Consider the following 23,074-nt stretch of genomic DNA (forward strand, 5'->3'; position numbering starts at 1 on the left):
AAATAAACGTGTGTGTCTCTGGCCAACTGATTTTTTGACAAGAGTGCTAAGATTATTCAATGAGGGAAAAATAATCTCTTCAACAGATAGTGCTGGGACAACTGGATAGCCAACATGCAACCCCAGGAGACAACATACAAAAGAATGAAGTTGGGTTCTGATTTCATATAGAGAAATTAACTCAAAACGGATCAAAGACCTACATGTAAGCACTAAATCTATAAAACTTTTAGAAGAAAACATAGGTGTCAATCTTTATGACCTTAGGTTTGGCAATGGATTCTTAGATATGACACCCAAAATACAGGCAACTAAATAAAGAATAGATAAATTGGGCTCCTTCGAAGTTTAAAACTTTGTACATTAAAGGACATTATCAAGAAAATGAAAAGACATCTTGGCAAATGGGAGAAAATATTTGAAAATCATTTATCTGATAAGAGTCTAGTATCCAGAGTATATAAAGAACTCCTACAACTCCAAAAAAGAACAAACAACCCAATTAAAAAATGGGCAAAAGTCTGGAAAAGAAAATGGCTAAAACCTCATGAAAAGATGCTCAAAGTCATTTGCCACTAGGGAAATATAAAGCTAGACCACAAAGAGCTAACATTTCACACACACTAGGATGGCTATATTTTAAAAAAAGAAGAAAAAGAAAAAGAAAAACTGTTGGATATGGAGAAGAGGCTGATGAGCCCAACGCAGGACTCGATCCCTGGACCCTGAGATCATGACCTGAGCCGAAGGCAGAGACTTAACCCACTGAGCCACCCACGTGCCCCAGCAGTGCATTTTGCCTTTTTATTCAACATTTTAAATATTGTAAAATTTGTTATGTAATTTAAGACATTAAAAGGGCTGTCACAGATTGTCCCTCCCTTTAGCGTCCTACTATCTCCAGTGAAGCCTCTTTAACTATTTCATTAGTCAAAAATTCTAATGAATCAAAAAAAAAAATTCTAATGAATCAAAGACAACTAACATAAAAGATATGATATAAAAGACAATTCTGTTGTCCAAAAAGATAGTCTTACTATGTTCTATGTGTTTTTCTGTCACTTCTGAGATTTCAGAATTTAAGCTCTAAGACATAAAGCATTCAAAGAAAATCATAATTAGAAGGTATGGGAAGAACCCAAGAATGTTGGGTACTTACGTTTCAATTTCTGGAGAACACTGGCCATACATATAATCCAACAATTCGATAAAAATTAATACTATTGAGAAACACAAGTGCATTGAAAATATTCAAATAATTTGGAAATAAAACTATGTGCCTAACCATATAAAGTCATAGTATGGGCTGGATTGTAACTGCATTTAATAATACACATAGCACTGTATGTCTGTTTGTTTATTTATTTATTTATTTATTTTCAGTGTGACAGTATTCATTGTTTTTGCACCACACCCAGTGCTCCATGCAATCCGTGCCCTCTCTAATACCCACCACCTGGTTCCCCCAACCTCCCACCCCCCGCCCCTTCAAAACCCTCAGATTGTCTGTATCTTTAGATCAGAACATGAAACATAGTCTCAGACCAATACTTAACCTTCAACATATTTGCTTTGAGAATCTAATTTTATTAGGGGGTTAACTTGGTGTTTAATGGTTTTATATGTTCTTCAGGTATCTCTACACCTCACCTCAGTCTCATAACTTACATACATGACAAATGCAAACTTTCCATTGACCCAGAAAAGACATGTGTTCTGGTACAGAGTATAATTATAAGTCCCTGATCTTCTCCTCCCCTCTCTCACTCTGCCCCCTCTTTTTGTGTTCTCATTGTCAAATACAAGAACTCAAGGATGGACCAGAGATTTGGCTCCAATTAGTATCCTCTGGCACCTGAGCCATTAGGTTGACAATTCATTTATATGTCTTTGTGGTTAACTCATGATCTCATTCAATAACAGTATCTTTCTGGGTGGTATTTTTTGTTGTTGATCTTTATGCTTAAATATGGGTTCTTATTTTTCTCTGTGAATCATTGTGTCAACATAGGTGTAGTTTGGTTAGGTAAATACAGAGGAGATAAATAAACTAAATCTGAACCTATAGAAACGTTCTCTTCTCAGTGCTTATAGTAATGACTTGCACATTTGTAATATTTCTTTCTGGCTTCTTTTCATGGGAGGTATTGAGTCTGGTAGTTAAAAAAAAAAAAAAAAGTGGAGATAAACAGGGAACGCTTCCCACTAAGAGTTCAAGACATGTAAAACAGAAGTTGGCCTTTGAGTAACAAAAATGTATATAAAACACTTAAAAGAAAACAAGTACCTTATAGTTCTCAGGTAGAATTAGTCAGTATAATTTTGTAATACCTTCCAAAGTGTAATACCTTCCAAAGTGTAATACCTTCCAAATGAGACCAGTGTTAATCAGCATGCAGCTTCTTGTCTTAGAGATTAACACATTTAAAAACCAGGTGGGTAAGTCAAGTTCAGTATTAATCTAGGGTGCCTGAAACTTCTCTTAGCTTTAAACTATCCCACCCTCTAGCTCTATAGAAAGATAAGTGTTTGTTAAGGAGCTTTTCTTTCTTTCTTTTTTTGCTTCATTTTTATTGTTAGTTTTTATAGAGATAATAGTTCCTAGTAATAATTGTTTCCAGTGAAAAGAAGTTCAAGGAAGATTGAAAATATATTTGAATGAGCTCAAACAATTTGCAATTTAAATAGAGTGCAGGATTCTCTTACTCATAGGTAATATTGTTTAATCTTTGTTAACATACTAGGTATAAGATCAATGATTTCTGCCTGATAATACCTTGCACTTTAAAGTGTATTTAGTGTTTACTATCTGGTTTTAATGTGGTGGAGTCATAATACATAAAAGAGAATATTCACCAGGCCCATCTTTTGGGGTTACACCCATTAACACAAAAGTTGTAATGTTTTCCAAAATGCCTTCATTTAATTACCAGTTATGCTGAACTTTTCACAAGTTGAATCAATGGTGAGTCACGTAAACTAAAATCCACCAATAGGTAAAGTAAAATCCACCAATGTTACAATAGAACAAAAGAGATGGGAAAAAGAAGTTTCAGCCTCTAGACAAAAGTAGAATTTTCAAAAGATACAAAGAAATAACCTTTTGTCAACTTCCATCCTATAGAAGAGCTGTAAGAAAAATACTAAAGAGTCTAGTACCATGTAAACATTAATAGAAACTAATATTTCAGCAGGTGTGCCTGTTGCTTTTTAAATGGAACTCAGTAATCCTTTGATCATGTCTCTGAAAAGGTTTTCTTCCCCAGATATGTTGCAACTTTTCTTAAAGGTATAGTTTTCCTTTCTGGAAATGTCTTGATATCATTATTACTTTTTGTTTAAAAACATTCCCTAAAGTAATAATTTGGAAAATAATTATTGACCATTCGAAAAATACTTGTTTTGCTTTTAGAATTTCTATTTAGACAAATTTACTAAATTCTGTTATTAACCATGTCATTAACTGATACTAGGTTTTATTATAATCAGAATTTACTTTTCCTTACAGTCTAGTTAAAGGAGTGACTTTAGCATATTTATATAGTATGTGTAAGATTAAAGATATACATGACACCAAAATAATAGGCAGGTAAACCGTCAACAATTAGATAAGTCATATTAAAAACTATAAACTTAGTGATACAGTAATGTGTTTTGGAGGTATCACCATTGCAAGATGTTTTTAGCAGTTTCACTTTTTTCCAAGTTCTGCCAATACCCTATAGATACAGGACAAACTTCTCTATCTCTGCTGCTAATACTCCAATTCAAATCTGCATCATATCCTTCCTCCAAGAGAGGCTTCCTGCCTCTCTCTAATCTTATCTTCTCCTAAATCTGTCATCTATATTGCCCCCAGAACAATCTACTTGTTCTACTTGTCCTGCTTGAAAGTTGAGTATTTCTTTATTATGCATGTAAGACCTCTGGCCTCTCACTGTCCAATCTTATCTTCTGCATCTCTCCATTTAAAAATTTATGCTCTAGTAATACTGGATTTTTTTTATTGTTACATATACACATCTGTTATTTCATATTTTTTGGTGCCTTTTTTTTTTTTCCACTATGTTCCCTCCTACCCAGATTGTACTTCCCATGAATCTTTGCTTGGCTAATTCTTACTCATCTTGTAAGAACCCAATTCAGGCATCATTTTCTCCTGAAGTCCTAGGTTGAACTAAAAAGTCTTTTTCTTGTGATCCCATAATGATCTCTGCAAATTTCTACTTAGTATATTATATTGAAATCATTTATGTCTATATGGAAGATCTGCCTTACTTTTTTTTTATGTCATTAGTGCCTAATACTAACTTAATGCATACATTGTGTGTTTTCTGAAATAAACATATGATAGTTTATAACAGTAGGTGGAGTTTTTTCCTTGTTTATATCTTTATTAATTTTTAGTTAATTGCCTTTGAGCAAGTCACTTGCCTCTTTAAAACAGTTTTTTCATCTTTAAAATGGAGATGACAATTGCTAATATTTATTAAACACCTGCTGTTATTTTTCTAAGTACCTTGCATGCACTTTTCTAAGTACTTGACGAAAGTGCTTAAGGTAGATATTATTACCATCTCTACTTTACAGATAAGAAAACTCAAGCATTAGAAAAAAATTTAACCATTTTGCATAGTTAATAAATGGGTAAGCTGGGTTTCCATCCTAAGCAGTCTGATTCCAGAATCCATTCTTTAAAAAATTATATAATGCGGCAATGTTAAGAGCAAGGTTATTGGGAAGACGAAATGAGATGCTAGTGAGAACATTCTGTAAAGCACATAGTATTAGGCAAATAATAATTACTACTACCACTTTTGGAGCCCTAGTATGTATCCCACCGAGTGTAAAGGAATTTGCATATTTTATTAACATTATAATTAATTGTATTGAAATATAATTATAATTAATACTACTAAAAATTGATTGGATCCTAGGTACTATTGTAATCTCCCCTAAAGATGATTAAGGCAAAAAAAGATTGTATGACAGTAGGTAGTAGAGCCTGAATTCAAGGGTACTGGTCTGAATTTGTAGCCACCATGCTTAACCACCATGCTGTGCTGCCTCTCACATAGTAATGTAAAATGTGTGTTCCCTACCCATGAATTTTGTTACATAAATCTTCCCACTTACATTGTATGTATCTGAAACTATATGTTTTACCCAAAGTGAATTTATTCCATTTGGAACCAAAAGGAGGTGTCACAAAGCAAAGTGTGTGCTCATGCAAGTGAGGGCTTTCAGGTTTGGCACCTATAAATAACCTGCTTGCTTCCTTAATATAGGCATGTGTTTAAAGATAGAATCCCACATATACTAACACGTAGGTTGTAATTGGTAGAGGAAATCAATGAAAAATTCAATTGTGATTTAGGAATGGAAGTATCCAGTTCATTATTATCTAATTTATTACTTCTTAAATAAAAAAATTCCAACACTATATCCTCTTCTGAAGAATTACAGCTTATGAAATAGTCAGAGACATTTTTAAAACCCCTAAATCGGAATCCACTGCTCAGTGGAAATAGAGAGATATGAGCTCCAAACACCCTGATTTTGGTGGGGTTAGGTGAGAAAACAGAGTGATTTCATTTTAGTGCTGGTTTTTAACATTTAATTTCCTTTTATAAAAGTAGTTTGACCATTGTGGAACATGGGAAATATAAAAAGACTGGGGGGTGGGAAAAGCCCAGGTTTCTTTCCCATCTCTCCAGAACCATCTTCTCCAAAGGATCCCCAGACCAGACCACCTGCTTTAGCATTACTCAGCTATATTCAGATGGAGACATACCAGAGGTAGAGGCTTCTGTCTTCTAACAGCAAAAATGCAAAGTGAATCTCCTGCTTGAGAGACCTGAAGGATAATGTTGTCCCTAGGAACCATATACTTGGCATAATATGGCATGTTTACCTAACAGCCTGCTATGTGCCTAATATGTGAAGTTCCCTTTCATGGCTGTTTGTTTCTGTTGGACTGTATGTGTTAAAAATAATATAAGGTCAAATTCCATAGAAAAGCATGGTTTTGATTGAATTTCCAGTCTCAAACTCTGGACCTAAGCCAGTAGAATCTGGGAATGTGGCAAGGATATAGTATGTCTTACATTGCAACACTCAAAAGTGACTACTTAGGTTGATTAACTAGTACTAAGGATAGGTTTGGAAAGATACTTCAACCAGACTAATTAGCAAGCAGTTAGATGTGACAGAAAAGTGAGTTAAATATATGCCACCTTTCTGGTAGGGGGTTCAAAGAATGCACTGGTAGAAGATGGAAATAAGTAAGATGTATGCTGGAGCCATATAGAAAGAAAAGTTAGCTCCATTGCATGACTCATGCTGTTTAAAAATAGAACTGATAGCTCTTAAACACGATTTGAGTTAGACTAAGAGCTTGACCCCGAAATATATGTATTTAGCTATATAATTTTTGATGCAATTTATTATAGGTAATGTTGCCTTTAAGCTCATTTTAAGGTTCAAATTAAGATATGAAATCTTAAAAAAAAAAACAAAACCCCTATGATGTCCCCAAAACTATATTAGTCTAAATTTAAACCTGAATGGATCGGTTTCTTATCTTTTTCATTTCCTTTGCAAAATACCCAGTAAAACACGTGTATTTATGTTGACACTTTTTGGAATTAACAGTGGAATGAAACAGAATGAATGACCTGCCCAAGAATACCACCTTTAAAAAAGTGGATTGTGATTTTAGATGGTGGCTTCTCTTATATGGTTCAAACAATTAAAACTTTAACCATTACTTGGTCACCCTCATACTCCATTTTCTTCTCTTGGATTTTGGTTCTCACATTTCTATTCTGAAACACTTTCTTCAGTCATCTGCCTGGAATGCCTTTCTTGCCTTTTTAGCTTAATGAAATCCTATTCATCTTTCAAGAAATATTATCTCCTGTAGAAATTCTCCATTTCTTACCCTTCATTCTTCCCGAACAAAATTATTCCCCCTGCTCTATGGTTCTGGTACTACTTCTATTCCCATACTTGAAATATCCTATTACAGTTAGTATGTATATGTCATTCTCCCAAACTTATTTGTAAGGCCCTTGAGGGTAGAAACTATTTTATTTATCCTAGAACTTCTACTCTTCTTGAGCAAGAAATTAACATGAAGTCTTACACACTGTCAGCATTTAATGTTTTCTAAACCAAGGGATATTCAAAGCAGGAATTCTACTTTAAGTGCTGGGAAGGTAGATGGGGTACTCGGAAGCATTCTTCCAAACATTCTTTGTTATTGAACTAGGCTTCTTATTTGCCCATATTCTCCACAATGTAAATACGCATTTCCCTCTTAAATCTGCAAATCTGTTTACCAATTGTTCTCCTTATGAGATTGAAAATGTTACTTTGGATCTATTTATTTATGCATAAATTATGTGTTGACCACCCACTGTGGCATTGCTGATATTTTTATCCACATTAACTCCTCATTTTTCTCAAATGCTGATAAGCAATAATGTCCACTACAACCATTGTTTGTGTAGCATTTCATAGCTTACAAAATACTTTCATGGCCATCATTTCATTAAGTTTTCCAAAATGTATGAACTGGATAGTATGATCTCAGCGTTTGAGACTTTTCTTAGATTTGCAGCTACCTTCATGAAAGAATGTTTTTGTTTAACCACATCTAATTATAACATTTAAGAACTGAAGGGACCTTAATGATCAAATCCTGATATTTCCTCTTACAGATAAGTAAAATGATTATTGGACCGGTGAAGTGACTTCTCTGTCACAGATTCTTAATAAGTGGCATAACCTAAATTGTAATAGAATCTGTCTTCTGAGTCCTAGTTCAATGTTCTAGCCACAAACTACATTACCTCTAGGTAAAAAATTTAAGTACATCACCCTCATTTTTGAGAAATTCTATCTGTTCACTTTTGAGAAGTGTCATTTCTGACAGTCTTTGTAAATCTCTCTCTCATCATAGTCTTCCTGGATTTCTACTCTCTTCCTCCTGCTACTATTGGAAGTGGAACTTATGCATACCTACACCACCACATACAAAAAATATTTCTACGCAATTTTATCTCTCTAGTAGATTTTATCTGCAGATTTAAAAATCTCCTAGCTTTTTGGCCTTTAGTTGTTTTCAATGTTCAGATAGTTGGGTAGTTTTAGAGCATTTACTCAAAGTTCTGCTGAGAGGCTTGAGGAATGTGAGATCCCTGGGCACCATTGCCTCGTATTCCTCCATTGCTGAGAACTTAGAGTTTTAAATTGGAATAATTCTTAGAGATACTTGGTCCAATTCCATTGTTTTCCGGATGAGGAAAATGACTGTGGTGAAAAGAAATGTCCTTAAAGTTATATAGCCTGAATTCGAGTCCAGGGTTCTAACCATGGCCTTTCTACTACTTGTAGTGCTTGTTGAATGTAAATAAGGTCACTGAACAAGGACAAGGGCATCGGCTGAGTACTGAGAAGGGAAAGCAAGGAGTTTGTGCCGACAAGGGCCCCAAATTTGATCATCCTAAACTGACTAAGAATGTAAACATTTTGAAGATTCTGTTACAGTTCTGTAAAAATTGACCTTAATTTGCAGCTAAACCTGGAGAAGTCTTCTGAGGGGCCTAGTAAACCTTATCTTCCTATTCCAATTAATCAAATTTTTAGAAGTGTAACCATTTAAAAAAATATTTTGTATATTTATTTGAGAGAGAGAGAGAAAAAAAGCAAGAGACAGAGCTCAGAGTTCAGAGGGAGAGACAGAGGCAGAGGGAGAAGCAGACTCCTGGTTGAGCAGGGAGCCCGACCTGGGGCTCGATTCCAGAACCCCAGGATCTCATGACCTGAGCTGAAGGCAGACACTTAACCAACTGACCCCCTACCCCCAGTGCCCCTCATTTTTTTTTTTTTCTTAAGAAAATGATCTTCATGGGTGGCTCAGTTGGTTAAGTATCTGCCTTCGGCTCAGGTCATGATCCCGAGGTCCTGGGATCAAACCCCGAGTCAGGCTTCCTGCTCAGCTGGGAGTCTGCTTCTCCTTCACTGTCTTCCCCTACTCATGAGCACTGTTTTTCTCTCTCTCAAATAAATAAATAAAATCTTAAAAGAAAGAAAATTATTTTCATGTGACAATTTCCTAAAATTTTATGCCATTTTATCTTTAAATATAAGCTCCATTATCCTTTTCATGGCCCATTTTAGGGGAATACTGATAGTGGCATGACTGAAACTGGCTGAGCTTAAACATAGCATGAGAACCCTTTATAATTTATTAACAAGATTTGAGCATAGAGGCTGATTTTTTGTAAGATTGGGTTCTGTGAGACAGAGTCTTTTGCATTGATTTAGGATACCCAAATTCAGACTGAAACTTTCCAGACTTGAGAGTGTTCACATTTTTGTAGCTTAATTGTAAATCTTCTTTCATTTAGAAGATTTAAAGACAGGCTAAAGACCTAAATCTTTTCAGTCACCTTCCTAACTAGGAAAAAGCCTCTAGATGAGCCTTATTATGTTTTTTTTTTTCCCCCTAATGGATTAGAACAAACAGTTTGATACTGTTCAAATAGAACAAATACCATCACACGAAAAACAACTTTTTCCTCCAAGAGTTAAAAGTAAAATTAGGTGTCATTATAGAGCATTTGGAAGATGTTTGAAAGGAGTCTAGCCCAAGCAGGCCAAACCGCTCCACTGGAATGGGCAGCAAATCAAAACCAGAGTGGTAGGCTTGTTGTTCCCCTATTTGTTTGGCTTCATTCTGCTTGATTATTTTGGCAAAGCTAAGCTGAAACGGCAATGCTCTGAAGTTCTGTAAATTTAAGCTTTTAATTAGGTAAAAGACTCTTTTGCAGCTCTTGTTGAGTGCTCATTTTGTGCTTGGAATGCTTTATTCCATACTTTGGTATGTTTTGAAAAGAGTTGTGGTACTCTGCTGACTCCCTTCAGTAGCCATGAAAACCCTCCATGGATTCTTTCCGAGTTTTATCTGCTGAGGTGTTGTTCTGTAGGTGCCTAGTGCATTTGAATATCTCTGGAATTTTCTTTCCATTTGCGATGTTAAAAGAAAGCTGAATTCTGCTTGCAGATTTCCTGCTTAAAATTATTTTTAAATTTAAGAAAAATGTGCCTGTAAATGATAGGTTTTTCTCAGAAGAGAGTATTTTCTACCTTTACTTTTTCACAATATTTTCTCAAATGTTTAACTGATTTGCACATGTTTTTATATCTGTGGTTTTAAGTAAAAAAATGAAACGCAGGAGAAAAAGCATTGTCAAATGATGGTACAACACCATGGCTATGTGGTTTTCTTTTAAGAAAAAATTTTGTAGTCTTTAAATTAATATTTTTCATTTAGATAAAAAAAGTCTTTAAATAATAACTCATATGCTAGGGTATTAGAGTCTGTCTTATAAAGAATAATTTAAACAATCTAAAGCTCATAAGGGAAATCTTGATCAAAATCAAATAGGTTAAGTATGTGTGTAGAAACATCAGTCACTGTTAATGTTTTTTGTACAGGGAAAATCTCTAAATTGGCTTCCTTCTGAAATAGGAAATATATTGCCTACGAATTAATAGCTACAATTGGAGGAGAGTCTATTTATTTTCAATTAAAATCCAGTCTTCTTCTTACCTAAAATATAATACATATCTCCATTATAGAAAAAACAGCCCTTATGAAAACGAATCCCAAAAGTATGTGTGTCAATATTCAAATGTCAACAATGCCTACAGAAAAAAATTGCTACCCACTGACAATCTTGCCACACTTACTCTTCTTGTGAAACAGGTGTCTGAACTGATTTGGGAGCTTTGGTTTTATTTTTGTCAGTGTTTAATTTCCTACCATGCAGACGCACTTTGTGTTAAGGGATTTATGTGATTAAGTGGCAAAATAACAAACAAGGTTGTCTGGTGCTCATCTTCCCTCTTTAGTCGACTAATCACCTTTGGATTCTGGGCTCTGTCAGTGAGTGTGTCCCTTACACAAGTAAGCCCCATTTATCAGGCTAAACAGTTGATCTGCACATGACCACCTTAGCTGGAGGTGAAGTCCAGGATAAAACTTAGTTTCAATTTAGGAAGACATTTTATCGTCCTGGGTTTGGAGATGGTTTCCTTGATTAGAGTTAAGGATCTTTCCCCCTGGCTATGTTGACAGCGCAGTCCTTCCCATGCACTTCAGCTTAAGTATGTAAGTCAATATTCACTGTGGCCAAGATTTTAAAGCATCGAGGGAGGTAAACTAGTCAAGACCATATCTTCTCATAGCAGTGAGGTGACTTAGAATTCAGAATCATTTTCTTAGAAGCAAAAAGTTCACAGAGAAGGCTTGAGGCTTAGACAAAACCATTCTGACACCAGTACTATAGTTTGCATATGTCTCACTTGCCCTTGACTTGACACACAACTTGAGGGATTTGAGGTGATTAATAGCTTGCTCTTTCTATCTCTCTCTCCAAGGTGATGATTACTGCCCTGCAGGTACTATCATCCTAGTGTATTAGTGGTAATAATGACTGGGATTTATGTAATACCGTCTTAAGGAAGATTGCAAAGTATTTGATGCTTATTATCTCCTGCCATTGTGTTACCAGCCAGAATTGTTATTTAGAGCATTCTGGTGCAGAAACTGAAGCCCCGTATTTAGAGGATTTGTCCCTGGGACCCACTCACAGGGCAGTGGCATAAACAAGGTTTAGTTCCTTGATTTCCTGATTGTTAATCCACTATTCCTTCATCCAGATTACTACTCCCTCTTCATTTTTCAAATAGTGTGGGAGCCATTAGCTTTCCCATTCCACCCCAAGCATAGAAAACAACAAAAATGTCCTGGCAATGTGAAAATACATTTATGCACTAGCTTGAATTTGCATTACAGCATATGGTCCTCTGCATATGGTTTGAGATGTCTTTTAACAAAAAAAGTTCGTGAGAGGATGACCTAACTCTGAGTCATCAAAGGTGAGGCATGGGAACTGTTGCATTTTGTTTGCACAGACTGCCCAAATGTACATGGGTCATGTGGTGAGTGTGATTCGGTGGTGGTGGAGGTGGTGTGAGACTCCTTTGTATTAGGGTCTTTGCACTTACACAGGATTCTTTCCCTTATCAGGCCTATACCAAACCACATATTCACATGCGACTATAGGAGTTAACTAAACTCTTTTGTAATTCTATTGAATTCCCTGTACAAAATGGATTATGCCTTTGGTGTTTTACATGTACAACCAAACCCTCTAAAACCCAATTCCTTTGGTCAGTACCAACCCAAACTTGCCTGCCTTTCTTATGGTAAAATCACAACGTGAAGAAGAGAAAAATTTGGCTTGAAAAATATATTGTTGATAAAGGACCCCACTTGGTCATATTTTAAAACACAGATAACTCTTACTTTGAAGTAATTATTTGAAGTGTTCTTTTTAAAAAGAAGGGGAAGGAAGAGAAGAAAAAGAGATATATTGAGCCTTAATTTTGTGTCAGTCTCTGTCATATATGTTTTCACAAATTCTATCTCAAACCTCATAAAACCTGCAAGATAATTATTTTCTCCCATTTTAAGAGAAGAGAAAATTGAGAGGTTAAATGATTTGAACGAGTTACTTAGTAATACACTAATAAATGACAGAGCCCAAATTTAAGCTCTGGTGTATCTGATGGTTATCCAAAATATATCTGGAGAGGCCCTTGGGTTAGTTTAAATGTTATCAACGAATATCATGGAAATAATGGAACTAAGTCTCTCTGAAAGGGAAAACTTACTATATAGAGAGAGCCATATGCATGCAGATATTAAATATAAACAGAAAATAAATATTTTCCAACCTGATAGCTTGTGGCGTTGAGAAAATCTTCTCACAAAACCCCATCTTAAAAAATAATTGCACCATTTTAAAATCTTCTGAGATAATTGTGAGGAAATCTAAGGGAAAATGTGTGTTGTAGGCTCAATGGCTTGGCAGAATCAAGTATCTTTTGGATTCAGACTTTGTAGGGGAGTAAACTGCAGGAGAATCTTTAGAGCTTTTAGTCAACATTTCAGCAACTGGGTAGATTAAAAGAAAAACTACCTGAAAAGAACAATATTTTTATTGACTATTTTGCATTTCTAGGCACTAATCATTTTATATGGACCTCTTCTCTTTAGAGGTAGGGGATGGATGTCAGAAACACTCTCTCCCTTTTCTAAATTAGAAAATAAATTACTATTAGATTATAGATTACTTTCAACTCTTAGCATCAATGGATTTAAACTGTGTAAACATTACATTTGTTTGTAATCGTGCCTCAGAAAAGCCTCAGAAAAACTCCAGTAATCAAACCCAATACTGACTCATAGGCCAGAAGACAGCACTAGGATAGGGGACACCTGAAGGTGAAGTAGCTCCAGGAGGTGAGACCTAGATTTAAGCTTATAAGCATTCCTGCATAAACTTTAGTGACTATCTGCGTGCTTCTGAAGATTTCTGAACTTTGGGCAGGCTGTAGATTGCACATGCCTGGTTGATGTTTTTCTGAATGTTTCATCCTAACATTGAAGCCATTCATATTCTCAACAGTAGAGGTCCTCAGTACCATAGTTCTTCAACTAAGATGCTGAAAATTTTTCCCACTCTTGAATTATTTGATTTTATGATTGCTTGTGGAACTTGAATCATTTTATATGTACAATTGTCTACTTTTGTGTCATTAATACACAAAAACATTTTATTCCTAATCGTCTTAGATTGGCTTAAATTTTCACTGTCTTTTGTAACAGCTGAAATAATTTGTCAAACATTATTCAGATGGGTGGAGGGATGGGTAAAATAGGTGATGGGCATTAAAGAGTATACTTATTGGGATTCCTGGGTGGCTTAGTTAGTTAAGCATCTGCCTTTGGCTCAGGTCATGATCTCAGGGTCCTAGGATTGAACTCCACATCAGGCTCCCTGTTCAAAAGGGAGTCTGCTTCTCCCTCTCTTTCCTGGTCCTGCTCTCTCTCTCTCTCATTCTTTCTCTCAAATAACATAAAATAAAATCTTTTAAAAAAATAAAGAGTACATGAATCATGATGAGCACTGATTGATGTATAGAATTGTTGAATCACTATATTGTACACCAGGAACTAATATAACCCTGTTCATTAACTATACTGGAATTAAAATTTAAAACTTTAAAAAAATGAGTCATTCAACAGTGGGATATTTGAAAAAATATGTAAACGATTTTCTTGAAATTCTGAAATAAAAAGACTGAGAAGCTGTTTAGAGGATTTTAAAAGTTTTTGAGATGAAGGACAACAACGATTTGTTAGGAAGACTACAGGGTCAGTTCTGGTTTTCTAAAAACTGCCAATTTATTTACTTGTCTATTGTATTTAGAACTATGGGTCTATAAGCTTTGGGAGGGGTTATTTTTTGGCCCTGTCTCAGGAATTTGTATTTTTATTTATCTTTATTAGGATCTTCTGCTATAAATACAATCAATAAGAACATTCCTATTTACCCCTCTTTTTAACCAAAATCTGACATTATGCTTAACCCCTCCCCATTCATTACTTTTCATAGCTAAGCAATCACTAAATGTCCTCAATTCCACCTTCTATATATTGCTTGTGCCATTTCCCAACTCTTTAGCCCCCACAGTCCTCTGTCAGGCCCTAACTTGGCTATTACAACCATCTTCTAATTAATCTAGTTCCAGTCTCTCCTCTTTCTAAACCATTCCTTGCATATTTATGAAACCACCTTTCTGAAATGCCATTTTCCTCCTGAATACTTTCAGTGGTTTGTCATCAGTCCTCAATAAAGCCCAAATTTTCTTAGCGTCACCTGCAAATTCTTTTATTATTTCGTCCCTAACTACCTTCTCAGCTTTATTACTTCCTTCTCTCTTCACCACAGCCCCAAACGCATGCGCCAGTCATCCCCGGAACTATTTAGAGCTCTTCAAACGCATCACAGTGTTTCAAATTTTCTGCTTTTACATGCTGTCGTTTGCTCAAGTATTACCATTTTTTTTCTTTTATTCCTTTTTTTTCTTTTTTAAAGATTTAATTTACTTATTCTTTTACTCCTTGTTTGCGTGACAAATACCTAACTCTACCTTTAAGATCCAGGCCAAGTGTATTCCACTTTGTAAAACCTTTCCCGAACCTCAGGCAGGGTTAGCCACTACCTTCTTGTGCCAGTACTCCACTGTATATATTCTTCCATTAACACTCTCCACATAGTGTGTTAGTTACTTCTGCTAGACCAGTAGTTCTGGTGGGGAGGGTAAGGAGGGTGCCATGTAGCAATGTTTGGAGACATTTTTTATGGTCACGCAGGGGAGGGGGAACGCTACTGGCATCTAGTAATTAGAAGCCGGAGATGCGGGACGCCTGGGTGGCTCAGTTGGTTAAGCAGCTGCCTTCAGCTCAGGTCATGATCCCAGCGTCCTGGGATCGAGTCCCACATCGGGCTCCTTGCTCCGCAGGGAGCCTGCTTCTCCCTCTGACTCTGCCTTCCACTCTGTCTGCCTATGCTCGCTCTCGCTCACTCTCTCTCTGACAAATAAATAAATAAAAAAAATCTAAAAAAAAAAAAAAAAAAAAAAAAAAAGAAGCCGGAGATGCTGCTACACATTATATAATGCCCAGGACAGCCTCCCACAACAAAGAGTTACCCAGTCAAAAAGTCAGTAATACCAAGGTTGAGAAACTCTCCCAGACTGCTGTAAACTTGTATCTTTTTTCTTTTTTTTTTTCAACTCTGGATCCTTATAACGTAGAACAATGTCGGGCAAAAAATAAGCACTAAATAAATACCGGTTCAATGAGTGCAAAATTTCATAGGATTCTCTGAAAGGAATCCATCCAAAGATAGAAAAACAAGATTCTTTGAGAAAATAGCCAAATATAGCCAAATCCAATCCCATTCAAAGATATAATTTGAAATTCACTTTAAAATTCCTTTAGTAATGCATAGTGAGGTTGGCTTTAAAATCATGATCTGGTTATGTGCCTACTTCTCCTCCCAAAAAGTCACAAAATGTAAGAAAATATACATTAAAAATAAGAAACAGTTCATTATCAGTTCATTTTGAAGAATCTCTGAGAGAACACAGAGGGTAAAAGGAAGGAAATAATCAAAGAAATAAGAGGAAAATGTTTCCTAGTTTCTGAAAGTCTTCATATTGAAAGGGCCTAATCAAAATTCCAAGGATAGAGAGATTAAAAAAAAAATCTACAAAGGAATAGATATCAATTTGGCATTAAATGCTTTATTACTAAGGCTGAATGCCAAAAGATAATAAAACAATATCTTGATATATTAAGGGAAAATTATTTTAAAGCTAAAAGTCTTATTCCCAGTTAACATTTAAATGAGGGGTGGTGTGGGTGGCAAAATGAAGACATTTTCAGGTACGTTAAGACTTGGAAGCTTATCGGGGCGCCTGGGTGGCTCAGTGGGTTAAGCCTCTGCCTTCGGCTCAGGTCATGATCCCAGGGTCCTGGGATCAAGCCCACATCGGGCTCTCTGCTCTGCAGGGAGCCTGCTTCCTCCTCTCTCTCTGCCTGCCTCTCTGCCTACTTGTGATCTCCGTCAGATAAATAAAGAAAAAATCTTAAAAAAAAAAAAAAAGACTTGGAAGCTTATCATCCACAAACCTCTTAAGAGAATTACTAAGTGATGTAACTCAAATCCTCCTTCCTGAAAGGAATTTATAGAAATATGAATGATCAACAAAGCAACAAAACCTACAGTATTTCTAATAGTGTTCATAAATAATGAAAAATTATTAACAACAACCTAGAACTAAAATACCAGATCATTTCAGCATGAGCAACAGGAGGAACAAGAGGAAAGGACAGGGGAGTGAATGAATGCTTACTAAGACTCTGGCGTTGTTGGGGTAAGAGCTGTGTTGATAAGTAGACTAACTGATAGGAAAAAAAAATGATGGAAAATTTAAAAAATCAATCTAAAAAATGTAAGAGTAACCATAAGAAAAATATATAGATTCCAAGACAGAAAAGGGAAAAAGAGAACGAAATCAATCCAACAAAAGGCAATACAGAAGAAAAAAAAAACAAAAAGAAATCACAGTAAATAGACAGTATAAAATAAGGCAACAGGGTGGTCTAAATAAACCAGTAATCACAATTAATGTCAATAGATTAAATTCTCCCATTAAAAGATAGAAAATCCAATTGAACTTTGCAAAAATCCTGCCATATGCTATTTACAAGTAACATATATATTATAAAATGATAAGTTAAAAATTAAAAAATGGAGAAATATATCCCATATAAATGCTAACAGAAAGTGGATGTAGTAATTTGAATTTCAGACAAAATATTACTTTCAGTTTAAAAAGTGAAAAACAGGGGCACCTGGGTGGCTTAGTTACAAAAGCATCTGACTCCTGGTTTTGGCTTAAGTCATGATCTTAGGGTCATGATATTGAACCCTGTGTTGGGCTCTAGGCATGGCCCAGTCTGCTTGGGATTCTTTGCCTCTCCCTCTCCCTCCCCGTCTTCCCCTCTTCCCTTCCCCCCCCCACCAGGTACACACCCTCTCTCTCTCAAATAAATAAATAAATAAAATCATTTTAAAAAGTGAAAAACAACAAAAGGGACAGAGAAGGATTTTTTAAATATTTATAAAAAATACAGGAGCACCTGGGTGGCTCAGTGGGTTAAGCTGCTGCCTTTGGCTCAGGTCATGATCCCAGGATCCTGGGATCGAGCCCCGCATTGGGCTCTCTGCTCAGCAGGGAGCCTGCTTCCCCTCTCTCTCTGTCTGCCTCTCTGCCTACTTGTGATCTCTGTCTGTCAAATAAATAAATAAAATCTTAAAAAAAAAGAAAAAGAACAATCCACCAAGAAGACATAAGAATTTTAAACTTTTATCTACTAAACACATAGTTTTGAAATATATAATACTAAATAAAAATTGATAGAAATACAAGGAGAAATTGAAATCCAGAATTAGAGTGGAAAATTCTAATAGCCCACTCTCAGAAATCAGATAATCAAGTACCCCCCGCTCCCCCCATACAGAGTTAAGAAATAGAGGATTTAAATTACAGAATTAAGCAAGCCTGTTATAAATGACACATATAGAACATTATATCCAGCAAAGACATAGTGCACCTATTTTCAAACAGCCATGGGTGATTCTTAGAATTTAGCCATTTTTTAAGCTACAAAGGAAATTTTAACAAATACCAGAATAGCAAAAATCTTATATTCTATAACTTTCTGGTGACAATGCAATAAAAATAATGATAAAGAATTAATACTTAAAGGATTCCTCCCACCCAAATTTCTCTGCATGGAAAAAATTAAACATCCTTAGTACTATTGTATCAATCACAGACTATTTAGAAATGGAAACCAGTAAACACATAACATTATCAAAATCTAAAGGATTCTGACAAAGTGACATTTGAAGGAAGTTTCAAAGCTTTTACTGCATTTATTAGAAAATATAAACATTGGGACACATGGATGACTTAGTCAGTTAAGCGTCCAGATTCTTGATTTTGTTTCAGGTCATGGTCTCAGGGTCTTGAGATCAAGCCTTGCATTTGGCTCCAAACTGAGCTTGGAGTCTGCTTAAGATTCTCTCCCTCCTAGAGTCCTGGGTTTAAACCCCGCGTCTCCCTCTTCTGCTCCCCCTGCTTGTGTGTTCTCTCTCTCTCTGTCAAATAAATAAATAAAATCTTAGAAGAAAAAAAGATTCTCTCTCCCTCATCCTTTGCCTCCCCCCAACCACTTGTGTCCTTTTTCTCTCTCTTAAAAAAAAAAAAAAAAAAAAAAAAGATAAAAGATGAATTAATTAAGCATTCAGCTATGAGAACTAGGGAAAAAAACACACTAAGATAAACCCTAAATGGAGGAAATAAGTAATCGAGATGAAAGCAGAAATTAAAAGCAAGATAAAACTAGTAGACCCAATTAATAAAACCAAAAATTAGAGGTTTTTTTTTTTAAGACTAATAAAATACATACAAAACTTCAGCAAATCTAATTACCAATAAAAGAAAGCACTGATGAGGATATTGGAAAAGTTGTACTTACATACCAAAACTTTGAAAATCTAAATTCAATGGGGGGGATCCTGGGTGGCTCAGTCAGCTAGGCATCTGCCTTCGGCTCAAGTCATGATGTTAGGGTCTTAGGATGGAGCCCCGCATTGGGCTCCCTGCTCAGCAGAGCACCTGCTTCTCCCTTTCCCTCTGACCCTGCCCCCCACACTTCCTCTTTCTCTATCTCTCTCAAATAAAACCTTTTAAAAAATCAAAATTCAATGGAAAATTTCTAGAAAAGTGTAACTTAGTAAAATCTATTCCACAAGGTAAACAGTTTAATGTACTAAAAATAAGAGAAATTTTAAAAGTGGGAAGAAGTTGGGGTACCTGGATGGTCCAGTCGCTTAAGTCCCTGACTTTGGCTCAGGTCATGATCTCAGGGTCCTAGATTGAGCCCCACACTGGGCTGTGTGCTTACAGCCAGGAGTAAGCTTATCTCTCTGCCCCTCGCCCCTGCTCACGCTCTCTCCCTCTCAAATAAATAGATAAAATCTAAAAAAAAAAAAAAAAAGTGGAAGAGGTCTTCCTCTGAGAAAACATCAAGCCTAGTTTTTGTTTTTAACAGATGAATTCTATCAAGCTTAAGGTATAACTGTTTCTTTTGTTAGCTAAAATACTCCAGAACATAAAGAATGAACTAAAGCTTTCTAATTCAGCCTCCAAGCTTGAAACCAAATCTAGACAAGGGCAGCATGCATTTAGATATAGAAATAGACCAATGTCATTTGTAAAAGATTCAAAAATTTAAATAATATAATGCACAAATCAAGTCCAGTGATGTATTAAAAGATAAATGCATTACGTCCAATTAGGATTTATCTCAGGAATGCAGAGATGACTTAATAGTCTATAAGTTATCAGATTAACAGAGGAAAAATCAGTAATGTCAACAGTCTCCAGTTCAAAAAAGAACATTTAATGTAACTCACCTCTATTCTTCATTAAACACACAAAAAAAGCAACACACAAGTTAAGCAAATTTTAAATTTCCTGGGCTGTGTGTTTTTAAATTTTAAGGAAATTTAAAATTTGCTTAACTTGACAAAGTTTATCTGTCCAAAATCTATAGCAAACATGTAAACATTCCCTTCAAAATCTGGAACAAGATAGGATGCCTACTATAACTACTTCTTAGTGATACTGAAAGCCAATGCAATATGAAAAGGGAAAGAAATTAGAATTATAAATATTGGAAACAAAGACAATAGTGTCATGGTTTTCGGACCACATGACAGTCTGCTTAGAAAAATCAACAGCTCTAAAAACTATTAAGAAAATTTAGCAAAGTAGCTAACTAAAGATCAATATAGAAAAATCAATGGATTTTTTAAAAAAGATTTTTATTTATTTATTTGACAGAGATCACAGGTAGACAGAGAGGCAGGCAGACAGAGAGAAGGAAGCAGGCTCCCTGTTGAGCAGAGAGCCCGATGTGGGACTCGATCCCAGGACCCTGGAATCACGACCTGAGCTGAAGGCAGAGGCTTTAACCCACTGAGCCACCCAGGTGCCCCTCAATGGATTTTTTAATATCCCAGCAATTATGTGAAATAGATAAATTCCTAGGAATAAACCTAACAAGAAATCTGAAGGACCTATATTAACTACTAAACTTCAATAAACGCCATAAAAGGAGATTCAGTGGAGATAAATACCATGTTCTTGCATTGGCAGACCCAACATTGTAAAGATGTCAGTTCTTCTCAAGTTGCCCATAAGTTTAATGCAATCCTAATCAAAATCCTAGTAAGTTTTTTTCATGGAACTTGACAAGCTGATTCTCAATTGGGTACTGAAGAGAAGCTGAATGAGACTGTAGAGAACTACTTGATACTGAATAATGGAAGGGGAATGGCCCTTCCAGATACACTAGAAACTTATGACAATTAACACATTGTGGCACTGGTACAAGAATAAGCAATTGGGTTAATGGAACAAATGTAGTGCTCAGAAGCAGATACATTCACATGAATAAACTTAATTTATGCAAACAATGGTATTTTAAATGAGTGAGAAAATACTGTTGGGGTAATTAATTGTCAATTTAGAAAAATAAAACAAAATCATATCACGATCTCACATCAAAATCATAATTCTAAATAGATTAGAAAGCCAAATATAAAAAATAAGTATCGGGAAAAATATAAAAGAATATTTTAAATTTGGTCTATAGAAGTCTTTCCGAAGCATTATGAAAAATCTAGAATCCATAAAATAGATTGGCAGTCAGTAAATAATTTATACAACTGAAAACACATAAAGTTTTTTTAAAATGACATGTTTATAAACTTTTATAAAAACCTAGGTACTGTAGGGGCGCCTGGGTGGCTCAGCTGGTTAAGCATCTGCCTTTAGCTCAGGTCATGATCTCAGGGTCCTGGGATCAAAACCTATGTTGGGTTCTGCCCCTGGGCTCTGCACTCAGTAGGGAGTCTGCTTGAGAGTCTCTTTCACGCCCTCTCCCTCTGCCCCTCCTCCCTTGCTTGTGCACCTTATCTCTGTTTCGCAAATGAATAGATAAAATCTTTAAAAAAAATAAATATATTAAAAAACCCTTTTGAACTGTATACTCACCATATGTAAATTATACCTCGATTTTTAAATTTTTTATTTAAAAAATTTAAATTTATGTTTTTAAAGATTTTATTTATTTGACAGATAGCCCAAGCAGGGAGAGCAGCAGAGGGAGAGGAAGAAGTAGGTTCCCTGGTAAGCAGGGAGCTAGATGCAGGACTCGACCCCAGGACCCTGAGATCATGACCTGAGCTAAAGTCAGACATTTAACCCACTGAGCCACCCAGGTGCCTCTTCCTCAAATTTGTTTTTTTAACCTTCCTCAGTTTTCTTTAAAAAGGAAAGGAAAAACTGTCAGGGAGGAAAATAATCATGACATCAGTAGTAAATAAATATTACAAATTATTATAAATAAATAAACATTCAAAATATAAAGAATACTACAAAGCAATGAAAGGAATTATAAACCAAGAGTGAAAAGAGCAATTGACAGAAGTAAAAAGGACCTAGTAACATCTGGCAAGATGTTCAGATGCACTAGTAATCAGGAAAAGGCCAACATAAGCAACAGTGGATGCCACTTTTGCTCATCTGACTGCCCCAAACAAAAAGATAGGTGATATCCACAGTTAATGAATGAAACCAATAGCCACTCACGTGAATCACTGAGAACTCCAGAGCTTGAGAGGTGCAATTATTCTCACAATGTATCACTTGCTTTTTTTTTTTTTTTTAAGATTTTATTTATTTATTTGACAGACAGAGATCACTAGTAGGCAGAGAGGCAGGCAGAGAGAGAGAGAAGGAAGCAGGCTCCCTGCTGAGCAGAGAGCCCGATGCGGGACTCGATCCCAAGACCCTGAGATCATGACCTGAGCCGAAGGCAGCGGCTTAACCCACTGAGCCACCCAGGCGCCCCGTATCACTTGCTTTTGATCCTAGATAAATATTTGCACTATATATATATATATGTAAGATATATATATTTATATGTAAGATATAAATATGTAGAAAAATGGTCACGAGGGATATAGGAAACCAGCAATAGTAGTTACCACCTAGAAAGGAAATAGAATTGGGGATAGGGATGGGAAGGAAGAATAATTTTCAGTATTATGCTAATACTTACATTTTTTTAATTTCATGAGAATATATTTCTTGTATAGACAATTTAAAATTTACATCAGTGAGATGACATTCTTATAACAAAAGCAATACATGTTTATGGTAGAAAACTTAAAAATTCAGAGAAGGAAAATAGGAGAATAAAATAGCCTGTAACCCAGGAATAACCACTATTAACATTTTGATGCATAACCTGTAAATTTTTTTTATTCACATATATGCATATTTCTTCAGACTACATTCCTAAATTGCTGGAGGTTTAGATGCTGGATCAGATATAATACACATTTTGTAGGCCTTTGAAATGTATTTCCCCAAGTCTTTCAGAAACTACTATTTAATGCCCCCCAGCAGTGCACAAGAGTAACAGGGTCCAGGGCCCTAA

Source organism: Mustela lutreola, chromosome 15 (genome assembly GCF_030435805.1).
Source record: "Mustela lutreola isolate mMusLut2 chromosome 15, mMusLut2.pri, whole genome shotgun sequence".
NCBI classification, from domain to species: domain Eukaryota; kingdom Metazoa; phylum Chordata; class Mammalia; order Carnivora; family Mustelidae; genus Mustela; species Mustela lutreola.